This window comes from Rhinolophus sinicus, chromosome 17 (assembly GCF_057876585.1).
Source record: "Rhinolophus sinicus isolate RSI-liver-muscle chromosome 17, RSI-T2T, whole genome shotgun sequence".
Classification (NCBI taxonomy): Eukaryota; Metazoa; Chordata; class Mammalia; order Chiroptera; family Rhinolophidae; genus Rhinolophus; species Rhinolophus sinicus.
Genome location: NC_142517.1, coordinates 178,833,598 through 178,854,927, shown reverse-complemented (window position 1 = coordinate 178,854,927; position 21,330 = coordinate 178,833,598). Strand labels below are relative to the sequence as shown.

General features: G+C 37.1%; 1 long non-coding RNA gene across 1 annotated transcript in view; it reads right to left on the bottom strand.

The window, feature by feature from the left end:
• The window catches only part of LOC148754885 (uncharacterized), a 31,271-nt gene extending 10,918 nt beyond the window's left edge, over positions 1-20,353 (bottom strand). The window contains exons 1-2 of the long non-coding RNA XR_016019549.1: positions 20,287-20,353; positions 11,738-11,804 (exon numbers count right to left, since the gene is read on the bottom strand). This is a non-coding gene — a long non-coding RNA (uncharacterized LOC148754885). The remainder of the gene's footprint in view (positions 1-11,737; positions 11,805-20,286) is intronic.
• Between the last annotated feature and the right edge of the window lie 977 nt (positions 20,354-21,330).

The following is a 21,330-nucleotide window of genomic DNA, read 5'->3' as shown; positions in this document are numbered from 1 at the left end:
TTTTAGCATCAGGGTAACATTGACCTCATAAAATGAGTTAGGAAGAATTGCCTCTTCAATTTTTGGAAGAGTTTAAGGAGGACAGGTTTTAAATCACTTTTAGTGTTAGGTAGAATTGACTAATGAAGCCATCTGGTCATGGACTTTTGCTTTTGGGGAGGTTTTGGATGATTATTTCAATTTCCTTACTGTTGATTGGTCTATTTAGGTTTTCCAGTTTTTTGTAATTCAGTCTAAGAAGATTACATGTTTCTAAGAACTTGTCAATTTCTTTTAAGTTATTGAATTTGGTGGCCTATAGTCCTTCATAGTATTCTTGTATTATCCTTTGCATTTCTGTGGTATCCGTTGTAACTTCTCCTCTTTCATTTCTGATTTTGTTTATTTGTGTCTGTTTTCTTTTGTCCTGGTATGTCTAGCCAAGGGTTTGTCAATATTATTAATCTTTTCAAAGAACAAGCTCTTTGTTGCATTAATTTTTTCTATTGTCTTTTTCTCTATTTTATTTAATTCTGCTCCAATTTTTATTATTTCCCTCCTTCTGCTGATTTTGGGTTTCACTTGTTCTTCTTTTTCTAGTTAAGATGTAATTTTGGGTTGTTTATTTGTGATTTTTTTCTTGTTTCTTGAAGTAGGACTGTCATGATATAAATTTCCCTCTTAATACTGCTTTCACCTTATCCCAATAATTTTGATATGTTGTTTTTTCATTATCATTTGTTTTTATGTATCTTTTAAAAAAATTTTTATTGGGGAATATTGGGGAATAATGTGTTTTTCCAGGACCCATCAGCTCCAAGTCAAATCGTTGTTTTCAATCTAATTGTGGAGGGCGCAGCTCACTGGCCTATGTGGGAATCAAACTGGCGACCTTGGTGTTATGAGCACTGCACTCTAACCACTGAGCAAACCGGCCACCCGCCCGTAGCTTAGCCCCAAGCTCAAGCCATTGTTTCTCACTGGTCCATGTGGGAATCGAACCGGCAACCTTGGTGTTATAAGCACTGCTTTCTAACCACTGAGCTAACCAACCGCTCGTGTTTCTATGTATGTTTTGATTTTTCCTTTTATTTCTTCTTTGACCCAGTTATTCTTTAGTAGCATATTGTTTATTTTCCACATATTTGAAGTTTTTCCCACTTTCTTTTTGCAGTTGATCTCTAATCAAAGCATTGTGGTCGAAGAGTATACTATGTATGATTTCAACCTTCTTAAATTTACTGAGGCTTGTTTTGTGTCCCAACATATGATCTATCCTTGAGAATGTTCCCTGTGCCCTAGAAATAATGTATAGTCTGGTGTTCTAGGATAGAATGCTCTTTAAATGTCAATTATATCCATTTGGTCTAATGCATCATTTAAGGCTTATATTTCTTTACTGATGTCTGTTTGGATGATCTATCCATAGCTGCCATTGGCATATTTAGGTCCACTACAATAATTGTGTTTTTGTCAGTTTCTCACTTTAGTTCTGCTAGTAGTTGCTTTATATAGTTTGGTGCTCCCAGACTGGGAGCATATATATTGATGTGTAGTGTCTTCTTGTTGTATTGTCTTGTTTATCATTATAAATTGTCCATCTTTGTTTCTTGTTACTTTGTTACCCAGAAGTTTGATTTGTTAGATATAAGCATGGCTATATCCACTTTTCTCTGGATGCCAGAGTATCATTGCTTCAAGTATCATTTTCCACCCTTTTACTTTGAGTCTATATTTTTCCTTGTAGCTGAGATGTGTCTCTTGGAGGCAGCATAAAGTTGGTTTTGTTTTTTGATCCAATCTGCTACTCTGTGCCTTTTTATTGGTGAGTTCAGTCCATTTACATTTAGGGTGGTTATTGATGTATGAAGATTTCCTATAGCCATTTTATCTTTTGTTTTCTGGTAGCACAGTTTCTCTATTGTTTGTTTGCTGTTGTGTTTCTGTCTGTCATTTCAGTTTGGTGGCATTCTACGATTTGTTTTTTCTGTTTCCTTTTTTTAATGTAATGTGTCTCAGTTCTGCAATTTTTTTTGAGTGGTTACCATTAAGTTTATGTAAAAGAAAGTTTTATATATACAGCAGTCCTTTTTCTTCAGCATGCATCTAATTTTCATTCCCCTTTGCAAACTCAGACCTCTTCTTACTCCCCTTTTATGTTACTGTTCTCACAAATAATCCCTATTTATACTGTGAGTTCATTTCTGAGTTGCAGTAACAAATTGTCTTATTCTTTTTGTTTTTGTTTTTATCTTCTTTACCCTTTATGTTATGTTTAAGTGTATGAGGTGTGATAAAAAAAATATGGTGAATGTTTAAATAAAAAAACATTACAGTAAAAATACATTGTCATTAATGCCCCTCAAAATAATTCCCCTTGCTTGAAACACATTATTCCATCATTCTTGCCACTTTCTGAAGCAGTTCTGAAATTCCTCTTCCATGAGTGTCTTTAGTTGTGCTGTTGTGGCTGCCTCAATGTCCTGAATCAATTCAAAACATTTTCCTTTCATGGTCATTTTGACTTTGGAGAAGAGCCAGAAGTCACATGGTGCCAGATCCAGTGAATAAGGTGGATAAGGACACTCCATAATATTTTTATTTGACAGAAATTGCTGTAACAGAAGTGATGTGTGACATAGAGCATTGTCATGATAAAGGATGAAGAAAAGACACTCATGAAAGAGGAATTCCAGAACTGCTTCAGAAAGTGGCAAGAACGATGGATGTGTTTAAAGTGAGGGGGAGTATTTTGAGGGGGATTAATGGCAATGTGTCTTTTACTGTCATAATTTTTTTTCTTTAATTTAAACATTCACCGTATCTTTTGAGCACACCTCGCATAGTGCCCTATTCTGAGTAGGGGTTATCTTTTCCTGCTTCTGTCTGTTAGTCATCTTACTCATAGTTTTGTATCTTTTTGTCTTTTTGTTTCAGATAGAATAACCTCCTTCAGTATTTCCTGTATTGAAGGTCTTGTGGTGGAAAATTTCCTTAGCTTCTATATATCTGCAAAGGTCTTTATTCCTCCTCACATCCAAAACATAACTTTGCAGGATATATTATTCTTGGCTAGTAATCTCTCACTCTTTAATAGTTTGAATATTTGATTGCATTCCCTCTTGGCTTGTAGAGTTTCTGTTGAAAAATCATGATAATCTAATGGGTTTTTCTTGGTAGTTTACCATCTTTTTTCCCCTGGCTGCCTTGAGAATTTTCTTTGTCATTAATTTTTGACAGCTTCAATATAATGTACCTTGGATAGGGCCTATTAGGATTGAGGTAATTCAGTGTTCTCTTTGCTTCTTGGATTTGAGGACTCAGTTCTTTCCATAGGTTTGGGAAGTTCCCGTTGACTATTTGTTTGAATAGACTCTCTGTGCCCATCTCCCTTTTTGTTCTGGTCTACCCATCATGCTTATATTGCTGTATCTGTTGCAGTCAGATGGTTCTTGTAAAGTTCTTTCATTTCATTTAACTCTAAAATCTCTCTCTTCTTCCCTCAGTGTCATTTTCAGATCTTTATCTTTGATATCACTAATTCTTTCCTCCATGTTGTCAGCTTGATTTCCAAAGCTCGCTATTCAATTCTTCATCTCTTTTATTGAGTTCTTCGGCTCCAGAATTTCTATTTGGTTCTTTTTAAAAATTTCAACCTCTTTGGTAAAATAATTTTGTTTGTTGATTTTATTTCTGAGTTCATTAAACTATTTGAATTTTCTTGGATTTCTTCAATTCTCTGTCATTGAAGTCACATATTTCCATGTCTTTAAGTTCATTTTCTGGAGATTTTTAAATTTTCTTTCTCAGTTGCCTTGTTACATTGGTCATTCATGGCAATTAATTGATTATTTCTCTTCCTGGAGATATCCAAGAGGGAATTTTGCATCAGGTCTTTCTATGAAGAGGTCTTTCTTTTGTTTTCTGCTAGGTAGCATTGGAACATTTTATTTTCTCTTGCCCTGTTCCAGCTTTTTGTGGTAGAAGATTTCCAGAGTAGGTCGGGTGTCCCCTCTGTGAAGAGGTCGCCTTGGCCTCCCTGTGGGAGGATGTGGTGGACGATGGGGTTCTGAGCCCCTGAAATCCCAGTGCTGCCCTGTAGCCAAGTGCAGAACTGTGCACCTCAGCAGTCCTGGGTGCCCCCACTGTGATCAGCTGTGAAAGGTGGAGTGGACTGGGAGGGGTAGCTGGTGTGTTTGTGGCTTTGTTCTTCTTTGAGTAATGCCAGACAACAGCTGCCTTGCCCCTATAACTCCTTTCATATCACTGGAATTAACCTCAGTGTGTATCTGCCACTCAGGAACTGTCTCTCCAGTTCTCAGGGCTGTAGATATTCTGCTCTTTAATCTGACACTGCTACCATTTTTTCTGGAGCCCATTGGTAACACTGGGAGGGTTTGGGGAAGGTGAGCTCTTGGAGGGTGACAGGAAGCAACCAGGCTCTGTGGCTTTGTTTTCTGCCTGGCTGTGAGAGCTGTTAGACCACAGATGTTGCACTTCTGTATTGGGTCTTTGCCCTGAGGTATTGCTTGGTTCAGCCCTATTTTGTGCTAATCCCTCAGGAAGAATTGCTGGGGCGACAGAGAGTTCACCTGCAGTCTCAATCCTCCCCTCTCCTGGGACTGACCGAGCTCCAGGCATCCTGTAGCACTTCTCCCTTCCCTCTTGCTCTGTTCATGGGAGTTCGCCCATCTTCAGATGTTTCAATGTGTGGATCTCTCAGCCAGTTTTGTGTGTTGCATAGGGAATCCTTTGTTGAATTACAGCTGTTCAGTTTGTTGTAACTTCAAGGTGAGAGATCAAGGAGCACTCCTTATGCTGCCATGTTTCTGACATAACTCTGCTTTTTGTAAGATTTAAATGATGTACTGTATATAAAGTACTGGCATCTAAAATGATCAATAAATGGTACCTACTGTTTTTGTAATATTAATTCAAACTGAGTTTGTTACCCATTAGCATCCACACTAAATTTATCAGTGGTTGAAAACTCAAATGCCTACAGGGACTACGCAGAACATAAATGAATGAAGTGGGTTGCAGTGAAGTGGCAGAGATGGTGGTAAATTGAAGAGCTCATGACCTGTCCAAAAGAATCAGCCAGTTCTCAACTCTGGCCATTTAATATCACGTGGAAATGTGAACTCAGAGCTGCCAGTTCTTTTACTTTCTTAGGAAACAGTGAAAACAATATTTTTATAAGTTATTTCTGGATGTCAAAATAATGTTAGTCAGTATTACACTTCAAAGAAAACAGGTCTATAGCTGTATTTGGCCTGTTGTCCATCTGTTTGAAACCTCTACGGATGTATTTACTGAGCTGTGTTTGAGCAGTTGGTTCCTTATTTATCAACAGGAAATCCTGCCTTTCACAAATGATGTAGCTGACTTTCTAGTAAGAGTATATTTGGAAGACAATCCTTTATGGAATCAAAATCCATTGGGTTCCCTTTACTCAAAGTGTAACGTAACCACTATAGCCAGGCATTTCAAAGGCTGGGTGCTTTGTTAACCTTTTAGAAAAATCTTTTTTTCTTTATAAACCATTCTGTCCAGATTGTACTAGAGTGTAGGTAGTTTTGAAAACCAGTTTGCTTAATTAAAAAGAAAAGTTGAAAGAGTTTGGGATAGTAGGATGGAGAGATTAGTGGTCTGAGTATTTGATTAGATTTCATAGACCAAGGGGTTAATACTGGTATCTTCTGGCCATAAGATATTGGGCAAATCACTTAACTTACAATGGGTGTTAATTTCCCTATTTGCAAAATAAAAGAACTGAGTAAAATTCTTTATATTTATCTCCAGAATCATTTTTTTTGTAAACTGATTTACTTAATTTTTGCAAAACTAATAACTGACTTGTTTAACTCTCCCTTAACTTTAGAAATATGATGTTTATTAGAATGAAGCTAATATCTTCATATAAATTCAATTCATTTTAATTCCCTCTTTTAATGTTTTAATTGAAGACCTGATATAAAGAATGTGATGAGCTAATTACTCAAGGGATAATAAAAAAGGAGATTTTCTTCAGAGAGCTTGGAGTTTAGTGAGGAAAAGAGAAGTTAGTGGTGGTGGTAGTGGAGACCAAAACAAATAGCTATAAGCAAAAACATAGTATTAGGAGAATGAGGAGAAGGATGAATTCCTCTTTTACCTCAAAGTAGGAAAAGGCTATCTAAACTGACCCAAAATTAAAGATGATAAAAGAAAAGAGTGGTAAATTTAATGACATAAAACATTTTTGGCATGGCAAAAAAAAAAAAAAAAAAAAAAGAATCTCATAAGCAAAACCCAAAGACAACTAACAAATTAGAGAAAATATGTATAGCATATCCCAAAGATAAAGAGCTAATATGCCTAATACATTGAAGAACAAAGGACCAAAAACCTGATAGAAAAATGAAACAGGAATGAATACACAATTCATAAAAGCAACATATATAAAAACAATCAGTCTGATCTCACTCATTATTAGATAAATAGTAATCAAAACAACATGGGGATATCATGTTTAGTCTAGAAGATTGGCAAATTAAAAAAAAAGTATAAGAATACATTACGTTGTCAATACTGAGGGGAAACAAGAATTTTCATACACTGCTGTTGAGAATGTAAGCTGGAATAATCCTTCTGAAGGGAAATTTGGCAATACATGTGCATTTAACTTTGTACCAGTGACCCTATTTCTAGGAACCTACTCTGAGGATATACCTCCAATAATAAAATACATATGCATAAGATTATTTGCTGCAGCATTATTTATAGTCACAGAATGTTGGAAACAATCCAAATGCCCTTGTATAAAAGAGTTGTTGAATAAACTATGGTATATCCATGTGATGGAGTACTATGCAACTATAAAAAATAATGAAAAAGAATTCCATGGAAGGATATAAAGTAATTTCCAGTATATATATATACTAAAGTTCAAAAAGGCAAGTGCTAGAGTATCTACATTATGCTATCCTTCATGTAAGAACAAAAGGGGATATAAAAACATACATGTGTATGTGCATTTATGCAAATGAAGTAAAGGATGAAGGAAAAACTAATAACATCGGCTTTCAACAGGGAGTGAGTAGGAAAGGGGTGGAAAGAATGGGAATTGAGAAGTGGGCATTAGGGGAAAGTAACAGTTCTCAGAGCAAAATTTCTGTATAGTTCTAACTCTTAGGATCCTAGCAATGTTTCTCAGACTGTTCCCTCCAATAATCAATTAAAATTCACCATAATGAGGAAGGAATCCCAAATGGAACACAAACAGTAACAAGTGAACCTAACTGTTACAAATGAATATCAACCATAATGAAGGAGATGGGGATGATTAAAACTAACCTAAGTAATTTTGGGAAACAGTATTTTGCCTGTATACTGTGAGATTAGACGAAAATAATTGTGCATAAATACTGTGCTATAGTTACTACGTTTTTCACAGGGTATGGGTCAGCAATTCTAAACTACCTCATATGTATATTAGGATTGAAAAAATAAGTAAATATATTATAGATAATGAGGATCAAGTTTCTCATTGTCAGAGAAAGAAGTTTCAAATAAACTAGAAGGAGAAAACTAGAACAAACTGTGAAATATTGGAGGTATAATTATTGTGGTAGGCAGAATAATGGTCTCCCCAAGATATCTGTGTCCTGACCTACAGACCTGTGAATATGCTACGCTATATCACAAGGGGTAATTAAATTTACAGATGGAATTAGTGTTGCTAAACAGCTGAACTTAAAATAGGAAGATTGTCCTGGTTTATCTGTGTGGGTCCAGTGAAATTACAGGGGTGATTATAAGTGAAGGAGGGAAGTAGGAGAGTCAGAGATGGAGTGATACAATTTGAGAGAGACTTAACCAGCCACTGTTGGCTTTGAAGATGGAAGGGAACTATGACCAAAATTTAAAGAGATCCAGAATAAAGGCCAGAGTTTAAATAATTTGAGAAACAAAGTAAATAATAATAGTGAAATAAAATAAATATTTGTGTCCAAATTAATTTAAATAACTGAATAAATAAATAAATAAGGGAGAAAGGACAACTTCCTTATAGAAGAAACCCAATGAATGAATATAGAAGAAATTAGAGAAATAGAATAATCACCATTGATAAACACTGCAGTAATACTGTTGCAGGCAGCATCTATCGATGGACGCTAAAATCCATGGGCAATGGATTATGAGAAACGGAATATTTGCATAATCTTAAGCTATCTTCCTCAAGATATTTATTAATTATGAAGGGGAAAACAGTAACTGTATAGTGAAGAAACCTGGCAGGCAACACTTTAACCAAACATCCAAGTTAACATCACCCAAAATAATACATATTGGCACCATGTGCCATTGGTACCATGATGCCCTGAGAATGGTACACCCTCACGTCCATGGTATTCTTGTCAGGAATGTATAACTTTAATTGACTCATGAGCAGATATCTTGAGGGTGTTGAAGGATAGAAATTAGCAGTGTCAGAAAAACGCATGGTAGTGATTTAGGGAATAACAAGTGTGTTCCCCAGAGAAACAGAACCAACAGGACAAATCCAAAATGAGAGACATTCTACAAAATAACTGACCAGTATTTTCAAAAGCATAAAGGTTATAAAAAACAAAGAAAGACTGAGGAAATGTTATAGATTGGAGGAGTCTAACGAATCATGGCAACTACATGCCATATGGGATTCTATATTGCCTTGGATTAAAAAAAGAACATTTGAGAAAAAAAGTGAAATTCAAAAGAGGTCTGTAGTTTAATTAATAATTTTATATGTGTTACTTTCCTGATTATATAACATGTTAACAGCAGGGAAAGCTGAGTGAAGGACATATGAGAACTCGCTGTGCTATTTCTGCAGCTTTTCTGTAAATCTAAAATTATTTCAAGACAAAAAGTTAAAAAAAAAAAGTACTGTAACAGCAGTGCAGAAGAAAAGTGCTTTAAAGGGTTCCATGGAGGGGAGAGCCCATTTGGAAAGACTTCATGCCAAGAATGGTATATTAGTGTGCTAGAGCTGCCATACGAAATTGCCACAGACCAGGTAATTTGTTTATTTCTCACAGTTCTGAAAGCTGGAAGTCCAAGATCAAAGTATTGGCAGGTTTGGTTTTTCCTGAGGATTCTCTTCTTGGCTTGCAGATGGTAGCCTTCTCACTGTGTCCTCATATAGTCTGTTCTCTGTGCACCTGTATCCCTGATGTCTCTTTTTATAAGGATCAGAGCTTTATGTTCTCACTTAAGCTTACTTACCACTTTAAAGGCCCTGTCTTCAAATACAATCATCTTGAGGGTTAGGGATTCAAAATATGAATGTTGGAGGGACATAATTTAGTTGATAATAGCTGACAATTAGGAAGGGTCTTGAAGGATAGACATTAGTGGTGTCAGGAAGAACGTGTGGCAGTGATTTAGGGAATAACAAGTGGCTTGGTGAATTAGTCAGTGTTCCCCAGAGAAGCAGAACCAATAGGATATGTATAGATGTATAGAAAGAGATTTATAATGAGAGATTACCTCAGATGATTATGGAGGAGGAGAAGTCCCACAGTCTGCCATATGCAAACTGGAGGACCAGGAAAGCTGGTGATATAGCTCCAGTCCAAACTGGAAGGCCTGAAAATCTACCCAAAACTAGCAGCTTTGTTGGTCACTTGGTAAATGGCCCAGAGTACTACACCCAAATAAAGAATATGTTGCCTCCAAAATCTGAAAAGGCCTACTAGGCATTGTGCTTCTTTCTTAGTTATAGGAGGGGCCAGATGTAACAACTTATTTTTCACCTTAAAAGAGGTATCTCAACATGCCCATCTCAGAAGACTCCTAGAAATTTCACTGAGGTAGAAGGTCTTTGAATTCTAGTCAGATTTATTTCCCAACCTCTGACATGCAAGTGTTTTGCTAATAATTCTGCATTAGTTGCTACTTCTTTCTGACTAGGTCCAATTAGTATAGTGTTATTAATGTAATGGACCAGCGTCACTAGTAACTTGTGAAAGAGAAAAGTGATCAAGATCCCTGTGAACTAAATTATGACATGGAACTATGGGTTGCTGTACTTCTGAAGTAGAACAGTGAAGGTATATTGCTGGCCTTGTCAGCTGAAAACAACTGCTTCTGGAGGGACTTATTGGACCGGTATGGAGAAATGTATTTTCCAGATCAATAGCTGCAACTAGGTACCAGGGGATGTGTTGATTTGCTCAAATAATGAAATGACATCTGGTACAGCAGTTGCAATTGGAGTCACCACCTGGTTAAGTTTACAATAACCCACTGTGATTCTCCAACGTCCATCTGTCTTTTGCAGAGGCTAAATAGGAGAATTGAATAGAGATGTTGTGGGAGTCACCACCGCTGCATCTTTCAAGTCTCTGAGGGTAGCACAAATCGCTGCAATCCCCCCTAGAATGTGGTGTTTTTATTAATTTACTATTTTCCTTGGTAGAGGCAGTTCTAATGGCTTCCACTAGGCCTTCCACCAATTAGCCCTCATTTCATAGGTCAGGGAACCAACGTGAGGATTCTGCCTATGTAAATCTCTTTCAATTTTGCATCCTGGAACTGTGGAAATAATTACAAGATGGATTTCGAGACTCACTGAACCCACTGTGAGATGGACCTGAGCTAGAATTACATTGAACACCTGACTTCCATAAGCTCCTACTCTAACTGGTGGACCACAGTGACATTTTGGGTCTCCTGGAATTAGTGTCAGTTCAGAGCCAATGTCCATTAGTCCCTGAACAGTCTAATTATTTCCTTTCCCCCAATGTACAGTTATCCTGATAAAAGGCCATACGTCCTTGGGAAATGCTGGGAGAAAAATTAGCAATATAAATTTTTAGTAGTGTACTGGGATGCTTCTTCAAGGGAACCTGGTCTCTCCTTCATTCAAGGGGTTCTGGGTCTATAAACTGGCTCAGTCTGGGATTTGATTGAAGAAATGTGACCTTTTGTTTTTATGAGTTAGATTTTTGTTCACTTGACCTAGAACTTTTCTGCTTATACAGATTAAGTAAGAATTTAGTAAGCTTTCTGTCTATTTTATTTACTTCTAGGAACACCATGATTAAGCAGCCAACACCACAAGTCTGTGAGAATCAAAGTATGCTGACTGATGTTTTAATTGTGCTGCCCATTACAGTAACCATGCCCACCTTGCATTTGACAGTTGAATTTTGCCCCATGACTTCAGGATCCAATTATTCCCATTGCATTTAGGTTTTCCAACTGAGTGGCTATTGTTTTCAGAGTAAGGTATGGCCTATAAAGAAGAGTAATCATGAGGGTTCTTCAAGGATGCTGGAGATCCCCTCACAAATTTATTTCTCAAATTATTGGTAAAAGGTATGTCTTCTGAACCCTCTCAGTGTGGCTGAGTAGGTCTTTATTAACAAATCCACTCCAACTTTCCAATCTCCCTAAACCTTTGAATCCCTTCCTCTACATTTGATTGAAGAAATGTGACCTTTTGTTTTGAATACCAAGAGAATTTGGGTATTTCCAATTTGCTCATAATGGGCAATCTTTTGGTCCATATTTCAGCCAACAAACAAAACGTTAGAGCTCTTTCTAACTCCCCAACCTGCAACTTAAATGCAGACTTAGTGAGCCCATCACTAACTTCGGCCTGATCCAACTTTATGTTCCCTCTACCATTATCCAGCACTCTTAGTGTCCATTGGCACACATGTTCCTTGGATTTCTGCTTGCATAAATTAGAAAACACAAGTAGTTCTTTTGAAGTGTAGCTTACCTCCTCATGGGTCACACTTTGTACTTCATCTTTAGGGTCCTGCTGGGGCTTGAATCTAGTTGTAGGTCTGAAAACAAAGAGAGGGTAATGGGAGTAGTTTTTGAGAAGTATCAGCATTATCTTACATGGCAGCTACCTCAGAAGAGGTCATCACTGTTTCCTCAGGCAATTCAGGGTGAATCCTCAGAGAGTGGTGGAAAGGATGGTGGCACCGAGGGTGAAGGGAGAATGGTGGAAAGGATGGTGGCAACTGGGGATAGGGAGACCACTTTTGCAGGGAGTGAGAAGATGAAATCTGTTGGAGGTAGGAAGACCTCTTCCACTGGCAAAGAAGACTCACAGAATTAGGAGCTCAATGTCCCCAGGTTTATCAGTGTCTTCCCACACATCCCCATCCAATTTACAGGATCCCATTCTTTCTCAATCTATACTTTCCCTTTAATAGTAGATACTATTTGAGGCTGGGAGTTCAATTTGTGCTGTATTTCAGCTCATCACCACTGAGGTCTGAATTTGATTTTCAGCAAGATTTTCAGCAATTTCAGCCTTGCAGCTATAGTAAGTTAGGGTCTTCTTCAGGGCATACACAGAACTCTTAGGTCATTTATGCTTGAGCTGGGAATTTGCATCACTGAGCTCATCCTTTTCTTTCACTATTTGTCCAGGGACGTTAAGAGAGACTAAACATCATTATAGTCCTTACTTTTTAAGTTACCTAGCTTCTTACTTCTTTTAATAGCTGATTAGGAGTGTCCAGTACAGATATTTTGTGTATCTCTATACCAGTTCTTGCCATGGACTATTAGTATCTCTTTATTACTGAAAATAGAGTCAGTAGAATCTTTAATCAGATTAGAGAGTTAATTCCAGAAATCCTAGAACCATTTCAGAAAACTCATCCTTAAAGTTCTTTTGCTTTAGAACCATTTTTAGCACAAAAGTCTGTATTAGTCAGGGTTCTCCAGAGAAACAGAACCAATAGGGTAGATAGATAGGTAGATAGATAGATAGACAGACAGACAGACAGACAGACAGATAGATAATTTATGAGATATTAGCTCGTGCAATTAAGGGGGCTGAGAAGTCCCATGATATGATGTCTGTAAGTTGGAGGACCAGGTGAAGCCAGACATGTAGTTCCAGTCTGAAGCCAAAGACCTGAGAAAAATGAGAGCCAATCGTCTAAGTCACAGTCTGAGTTTGAAGGTCCGAGAACCAAGAGAGTCAATGGCGGGCATAGAAGATGGAAGTCTCAGCTCAAGCAAAGAGAGCAAATTCACCCTTCTCCCTCTTTGTTCTATTCAGGCCCTCCATGGATTGGAGAACCCACCCGCATTGGTGAGGATGATCTATAATACTTTACTCAGTACTGATTCAAATGCTAATCCCTTCCAGAAACATAATCACAGACACTCTTAGAAATAATGTTTTACTTGCTAGTTGGCCATCTCTTAGCCCTGTTGACATGTAAAATTAACCTGGTTTGATAGGTTTGTTGAGTGTGTGGGAGGGTGCTGTGGTAGACAAGTCTACTGTGGGAAGGTGGAGGTATATTCCTGACGTTTTGAATTCCTCAGGCTGGATGTGCCTGATGTTTTGAATTCCTCAGGCTGGATGTTCCTGATCTTTTGAATTCCTCAGGCTGGCAAAGAAAGGCTATTGAGTCCAGTTAAGGGACTATTGAAGTAGTTTTGGTGGGAAACAACAGGGACTTGAATTGAGGTTATTGAAGTGGGATTAGAAAGGGATGGTTGAGAGGGAGATTGCAGCTATAGAATTAATATAACTCCAGACAATGACAAGTTGCCTACAAAATGCCCATTTCCATTATCTTCCTTATAATAGACTATAATTTTCTTTTCTTTGGGGGGAGGATCAGTGTTCCTATTTAAAAACTGACATTTTCTAGCCTCACTTGCAGATAGTGGTGTTGAGGAAAAGTTGGTCTTCCAGGAAGACTTTTTCAGAAAAAGGTTAATTCAGGGGACATTCATCACAGCCACTTACTATTCCTGCACCTGTTTCCTGCCCAGAACATGGATAATCTGCCTTGGGGGTGGAATAGCCATTTGGGACTATTGCATGAGGACAAAAGCCATAAGCGAGAACGATTTCTCAGAAAGACTGTGGAGCATCCCTGGTGGTCTAGTAGTAGGATTCAGCGCTTTCAGAAAGACTGTGGGATCCTGATTCCCTGATGCCATTCCAGGCCAGTGCCATTCACATTCAGGTATTTACTTATGTAAACATTAAAAAAAATTGCGTACTGGTTAAAATCACTTTTTTTTTGGTGGGGGGAGGAGTTGATTTTTGGTTATTTCTTGTTCTTACAATTGAATGCAATCCTAAGTGATAAAATAAAACTATATTTCACACATGGATGACTAGAAAATTAATGGTGCCGTTAGGAGAGAAAGAAAAATTAATGATTTTAACAAAAAGTTATTTGTTTATTCAACTATTAATTAAATGTTAAGTTTGCTACTACTGTGTGCCAGGCACAATTCTAAGGATTTAGAATTGAGTGGCAAGTAAATCTAAGAAGACTCATCCCCAAACAAAAAGTTTACATAAAATAAAAAAGAATTGAGTGACAAGTACATGGACAATGTCCTTGCTCTCATGTTGGTAGAAATAGACAATAACAACAAGAACAATAACAGAATCAGAAGGGAATATATAATTGCAATAAGCACTAACCACAAATTTAACACAGAGTGATATTAAATAGAGTTCCTGGGTGGCTTGAAGAACAGGCTGCTGTGAGCCACATTGAGTGGATGGGTTTCTGGGCCATATCAGTGAAAGCTTTTAGAAATGTGCATGTAAAGATTGGGAGAGGAGAAACAAAGTATGGGTAAACAAGAGTGAATACAAAAACTTTAGGATACATGAGAATAAAAATGGAAAAAGTTTCACCCAAGGTTATCAGAGGACTCTGGGAAGTGCTCTGTTCTGTCTGAGCACATGTATGAAATGTTTTAGAAAAGGCGTTTGTAATGCTGCAGAGACATCAAAGTAGAGGAGGTTCAAGGAAAAAACAACACTGAATTTGGCAAATTCGCAGTCATCAATAATTACTGATATTTGAAGAGCTGTTTTAAAAATAAAGGTGGTAAAAGATGAAAAAAAATATGTGGACCACTCTAAACCCATCCTTCTCCTCTCCCAACACAAAGAGCGGCTGATGAATAGGAAGGTATTGTTCTTTTTTAAAAGCTAGCACTATTCATAACACGACTCTTCATTTGACAATGTTCAACTATTTCATCTGAACACTGGCATTTTACACTGGTCCATAACATCCCCTGAATTCATTTGATTCCTGTAGCTCATATGATAATTGCTGAGAGAAATAGCACTTTGAATCACTCGCTTGTGAAAGAGCAGTATGTTTTATGACTTCTTCATCTCATAAAACAAAGCTAATTTTTTTCCTTACAATTGGAAAAAGCTTCAGACTGGAGTAAAGGTTTAGACTGACCTAAGGCTCCAAGTTTACAGGTCCAATTTATACCCTCTGTAAATTCATGGGGCAAGTCTATGTGAATTCTCCCACAGGTGTGAAATCTTAATTTAGTCAGGTGTTCATGTCTGTTTATGTAATTGAGCAATTATTTTCAAGTGGATTAAAGTTTTAGAAGGCTTTGAAAAATGTTAGTAAAAGAGGTAGCACTCTGCATTATTTATGATGAGTCTTAATCTTAGTTTATCAAAGAGTTTATCAGTTGAAGATATGGCAAATATTACCATGTCTACTTTGTAGGCCGAGAAATGATGTGATGCCCTTGATGCGATACTGAAAGTCAAAAATTCTGGAGATTCTGACCAGAGCTTTTATTAATTCTTTCTCCATTCTCCATTAACATATCTTTCTCTTTTTTATCTCTTCCATACCAATACCGTGTTTTCCTGAAAATACGACCTAGCTGGACCAGCAGCTATAATGCATCTTTTGGAGCAAAAATTAATATAAGACCCATTCTTATTTTAATATAAGACCAGGTCTTATGTAATATAATATGATATAATATAATATATAATAAATATAATGCAATATAATATAATACCAGGTTTTATATTACTTTTTGCTCCAAAAGATGCATTAGAGCTGATGGTCTGGCTAGGTCTTATTTTTGGGGAAACACAGTAAATACAAGGTGTGATCAAACAATACAGTGAATGTTTAAATAAAACAAAATTACAGTAAAAGACACACTGCCATTAATCCCCTTCAAAATACTCCCCATCGGTTTGAACACACTTATCCCATTGTTCTTGCCACTTTCTGAAACCGTTCTGGAAGTCCTCTTTTGTGAGTGTCTTTAGTTGCGCTGTCATGGCTGCCTTGATGTCCTGAGTCCAATTAAAACATTCAATTTTCATGGTCATATTGATTTTGAGAAAGAGCCAGAAGTCACACGGTGACAGACTCGGTGAATAAGGTGGATAAGGACACACTGTAATGTTTTTATTTGACAGAAATTTTTATGCCAGAAACAATGTGTGACACAGAGCCTTTCTGTTGTGATCCCAAAATATGGTGAATGATGCTGCCGAGTGCCATCCAACGGAAAGGCCGGGATTTTTAACATGGGAAGCAGCATGTCAAACCTTAGTAACAACGTGTGACAAGTTTCAACTTGTTCGGTCCAGTCAGTTGGGTGTGAGCTATGGTTAACAGACGGTGTGTTTTAAAGTGTGCAGTAAATCATCCTTCATCATGACAACGCTCTGTGTCACACATCGGTCTATCTTGCTATCCTTGCTATATCTTGTAGCCATATCTTACTAGGCGTCTTAAAACTCTACCAACTAAAACACACTATGTAAGTAAAAACAGTATTATTGAGACAGAGATACAACTTAGAGTTAAGTCCCCATTCTCCCTTTACAAGGAGCCTCATATGTGTCTATCTATCTATCTAGCTAGCTAGCTAGCTAGCTAGCTAGCTAGCTAGCTAGCTAGCTATCATCTATCTATCTATTATTCTACTGAAATTCTGTAGTCTTCACAAAGGAGGTAGATTGTTTATGTAATGGTCAATTTATCAGGCGAAATATAAAGGAGAGCCCTTCTCTTTCAGGTGTCTACTCTGATTTGCTCAGTGCCAGGTTTACAGAATGAAAGTTTCCCAGACCTTACGCAGTGTGAAATTTTCTTAATGTAAAGATCATGTACCTCTCCCTGGTTGGCTAATCATTTTTAAATAAACACAAAGTACCAATTGGTTGTGTGAAATGATGCTACTGCCCTGTTATCAGTAAAGAACACGGTAAACACATTTGACAAGTATTTAACTGGAATTAAAAAGTTTATGGACGTGAATCAGAATGACTTCTCCCATCTGAGGTACAATCTCATGATCTTGGGCTCATTTGAAGAAACTTGAATCTCATAGGCTAACATTCACACCTTAGACTGGTAAAGGAAGAGAGAAGATTTTTAGTGAGATAAGCAGAATTGCTTTAAAAATAGCTAGAATGTAGTTGAAAGTGGGACAGAATAGACTTCGGCATCATTTCCCCCAACTCCAGTTACACACACTTAAATATGACAAATAACATGTAAAAGGAGAAAACGAAAATAGTTAAGATAGGATACACATTTCCATGTACCAGAAACAGACAACATTGCAAACTATTGAGAGGTGCTAAAGCTATGAGGCTGCCAGGACTTTTGTGTCTTTTGGTTACAGCAAGCATGAAACTGCACTGATGGAGAGTACCAGAGCTGGGGGCCTGATGGTTCTCTCTTATGAAGGAGGCTAGAAAGAATTACTAAGGACAGTTGCCTAGGACTTTGCTAAACTGGATGCCTGGAGAGCAGGAGCATCCAGATTAGCTTTCAGGAAGAATCTGAGCAAAGTTGTGCATTTATTATTGTTACAGGCCAGGAGTTCTAAGCCTATAATAAAAGTTTCTGAGCTGGTTTCTCCAGAAAATTGTGCAGATGGACCCACAAAAAAATGCGAGATTGGAAGGAGTAAATGAATTGAAAAGAGGACGAATATGTGCCTTTAAAATGAGTATGCAAATCCAAATTACAAAATACATCAAGACTTTAAGCAAACACAACTTAGAGAATTAATAACTTGGAATATTGTACTGATGAATTTACCCAGAATGCAATAAAGAAACAAAGACTTTAAAATATGAAAGTATAGTTAAAAACAAAGGAGACCAAACTGATAAGCTCTAATTTATGTCTAACAGTTATCTAGAAGAATTAGAAAAGATTTGAAAAAGAAATTGTTGAGAATTTTCTAGAATTGTAGAAAACTACCTGGGCTTGAACTGTTTTAACAGTGAAGCTGAGGATTATGAATTTAACTAGATAGGAAACAGCTGAGTTCTTAAATTAAGTCTACTTGGGAAATGAGTAGAATTAATAAAAAATATTTGTACCTAGAAATAGTATAGTAAAAGGGAAAATAACAATTTATAAATAGAAAATGTTAAAATCTAAAGGAAGAGAAAACACAGATTACTTCCAAAGGGATGGTTATTAAACTGATATTAAATTCCTGACAGTAATCCATGCCAGAAGACAAAGGAGAGTAAAGTAATATTTTTAAAGTTCTGAGGCTAAATCATCATTCAAAATAGAAGGCAAAATAAGTCACTTTTTAGAAAAAGACTATGTTGATTGCCACCCATAGATTTTTCTGAAAGAATTACTAAAGAATAGACGTAAACCTAGAATGATATGGAGAGAGAAAAACACAATGTGAACTGGTTGTCCTGGTCGTAAGAAACTATTGTTAAGAAAAACAAAACAAAACAAAACAAAAGAGAATTACGAGCATAATTTGGGGTTGGTTATTATTCGGCTGCATTCTATTTTAAACTAGGTATCAAAGAAAGCTCCCCATTACCTGCTAATTCAGAATGATTTTCAGAGAACTCCCAGAGCCTCCAGTAATTCCTCTTTCAACTCCATTAACTTTCTAGTCCTGCAGTTAATTGGAAAGATCTATTTAAAAGCAGCTTGTTAATCAATTCTTGCTGATATTATCTGCTAACATTGTATATGGTGGATGTTAAAAGATTAGCTTTGAAATAATTTAAAAAAATAGGCACAATTCAGTCACGTTAACCAGCAATTTATAGCTCTGAAAATTAAAAATAAATAAAATTGGTGTGAAAGCAGAAACACACACACACACACACACACACACACACACACACACACACACACACAGAGGATAGAACAATGAAGCTGAAGGCTATGACAGAAATGAGATGATGGGTATTTCAAGTCAGAAATCTGCCAAGCTAGAGAGGAGGACAAGCAATTGATCCAGAGTCTAGTTAGGTGTAGTTACAGATCACTAAACTAGTTTTGGAGAATGGAAAAAAAGGCATTGGCTCCAGGCAACCTGGTGTCCAGAGATCAAAGAGTCTTCAGACAATGTGTTTGTTTTAGGATTGAACAAACATTTCTTGAGCACTTTCTATGGTCTGCCACCTGTGTTAGGTACTGAGGAGGAATACAGAGACATGGAAGATAAAACCCATAGTCTCTAGAGATAATCAATTTAGTGCAGAGACAGAGATACATACATAATTTTACAAGGCATGCTAAAACTGGTTGAGAAAGGTGCTAAGAAAATAGGCAACAGGAGAATTAAATTCCAATTAGGGGTAATTAGCAAAGTGTAGTAGAGGAAATTGGTTTAAATTGGATCTTGAAAAATGGGTAAGAATTTTGTATCAGGCAATGGGGATGAGCTCTCTAAGCAAAGATACATAGGTAAGAAGCACGAGAAGAATAAAGCTTAAGATCCAGCTGAAAGTATTCCCAGCAAGGCCTATCTACTTACCTCTTCCCAGGATAAGGACTCATCTTTGTTAGATTTCCTCAAGTCCCCAGAAAAGAGCAAACAGATACATCTGAACAGAGGGGAAGGTGAAGTGACAAGGAGGACAACAACTCTTGAAAGAATAGAGGCAAGAAGAGAAATATATATGTATATACAATATTCCTTTGTGAGTTTAAAAACGTTTGTAAGTGTATCACATTGTTCATAACATTCTGTAACTTTTTTCCCCTCAATATTCTTTTTGTGACCTCTGTACCTCTACATAGCTTCAGTTCATTCATTTTATCTTTCTGCTTACCCATGTTTCTACTGATGGTTCTATTCAATTTTTTATTATTACGAACAATGGTACTTTCATTGCAGAAATATCCTACGTACTTGTCTTCTTATACAGCCATGCAAGTTTTTCTAGACAATACTCATATATCTAGAAAGAAAATGATGGAGATATGATATATATATATATATATATATATATATAGTTCCAGCTTCCTAGAAATGGTCTTATATTCATCTTTATCTCTTTAAGCTTCCCCCCACATTTGCCTCTCCCTTCTCTTCTCCTGCCACTCACATGCTAGGTGGTTAATAGATACATTTTCAAGGTGGAGGGAAGAGTGAAATTTGCTGGGAGCTGAGGCTAATTAATGAGCCTAAAAGAAAACAAAAAAAAAGAAAGGAAGAAGCAAGACTGGCTTTAGTTAACTGACAGCCACTCAGTACCTGGGAGCACTGGGCCTCCATCTGCCAGAGAGTGAGTAGAGGATGCACGGAATTGAGATGTGGTCTGGGAGGCGGCAGAGCTCATCCTGAGAGCTTGTGAGCTTACTTAGATTGGAGCCATGCTTAGTGGAGCATGTGTGTGCATGCCTGAAGGTCTGAGTCAAACCTGGCCTCTCTTCAAACTCAATCTTTGGCTTCAATATGAGGTAGTAATAAAGGTAGTAATAATAATAATTATCTCTGGGTATTGTGAAGCTCTAACAAGAAAAAAAAAATATGTGAAAGTGCCCCATATGTGAACTTTATTTGTAACTATTTAAGCACATTCTTATCTTTATCCTATGCCTTTCCTTTTCTAGCTTTTCAGTTTTCATCCCATAAAAGAGGCCATACTATTAGTCTTAACATAATGTTTGTACTCCTCTGAGTATATTCTTAAGTGTGGAATACAGAATTGATCAATATACTCCAGGATTTGATCAACCATGTGGAGTGGGCCAAAATATCAATAGCCTGGCTTTGGATACTACGTACAAGTCTGACTATTAAGTTTGTGAACTTGTTGCAACGATGTTGCTAAGTTTTTTGGATATCAGAGGGATTATTCATTATGAATTTGTACCAACTGGACAAACAGTTAATGAATTTTACTATTTGGAAGTGCTGAAAAGGCTGCATGAAAAAGTTAGACTATCTGAACTTTTCGCCAATAATTCATGGCTTTTGCATCACGACAATGCAGCAGCTCACATGGCACTGTCTGTGAGGGAGTTTTTACCCAGTAAACAAATAACTGTTCTGGAACACCCTCCCTACTCACCTGATCTGGCCCCTAATGATTTCTTTCTTTCCTGAAGATAAAGGAAATATTGAAAAGAAGACATGTTGATGACATTCAGGACATCAATACAACAAGAGCCCTGATGGCCAATCCTGAAAAAGAGTTCCAAAAATTGCTTTGAACAGTGAATGAGGTGCTGGCATCAGTGCATAGCTTCCCAAGGAGAGTACTTCAAAGGTGACCATAGTGATATTCAGCAATGA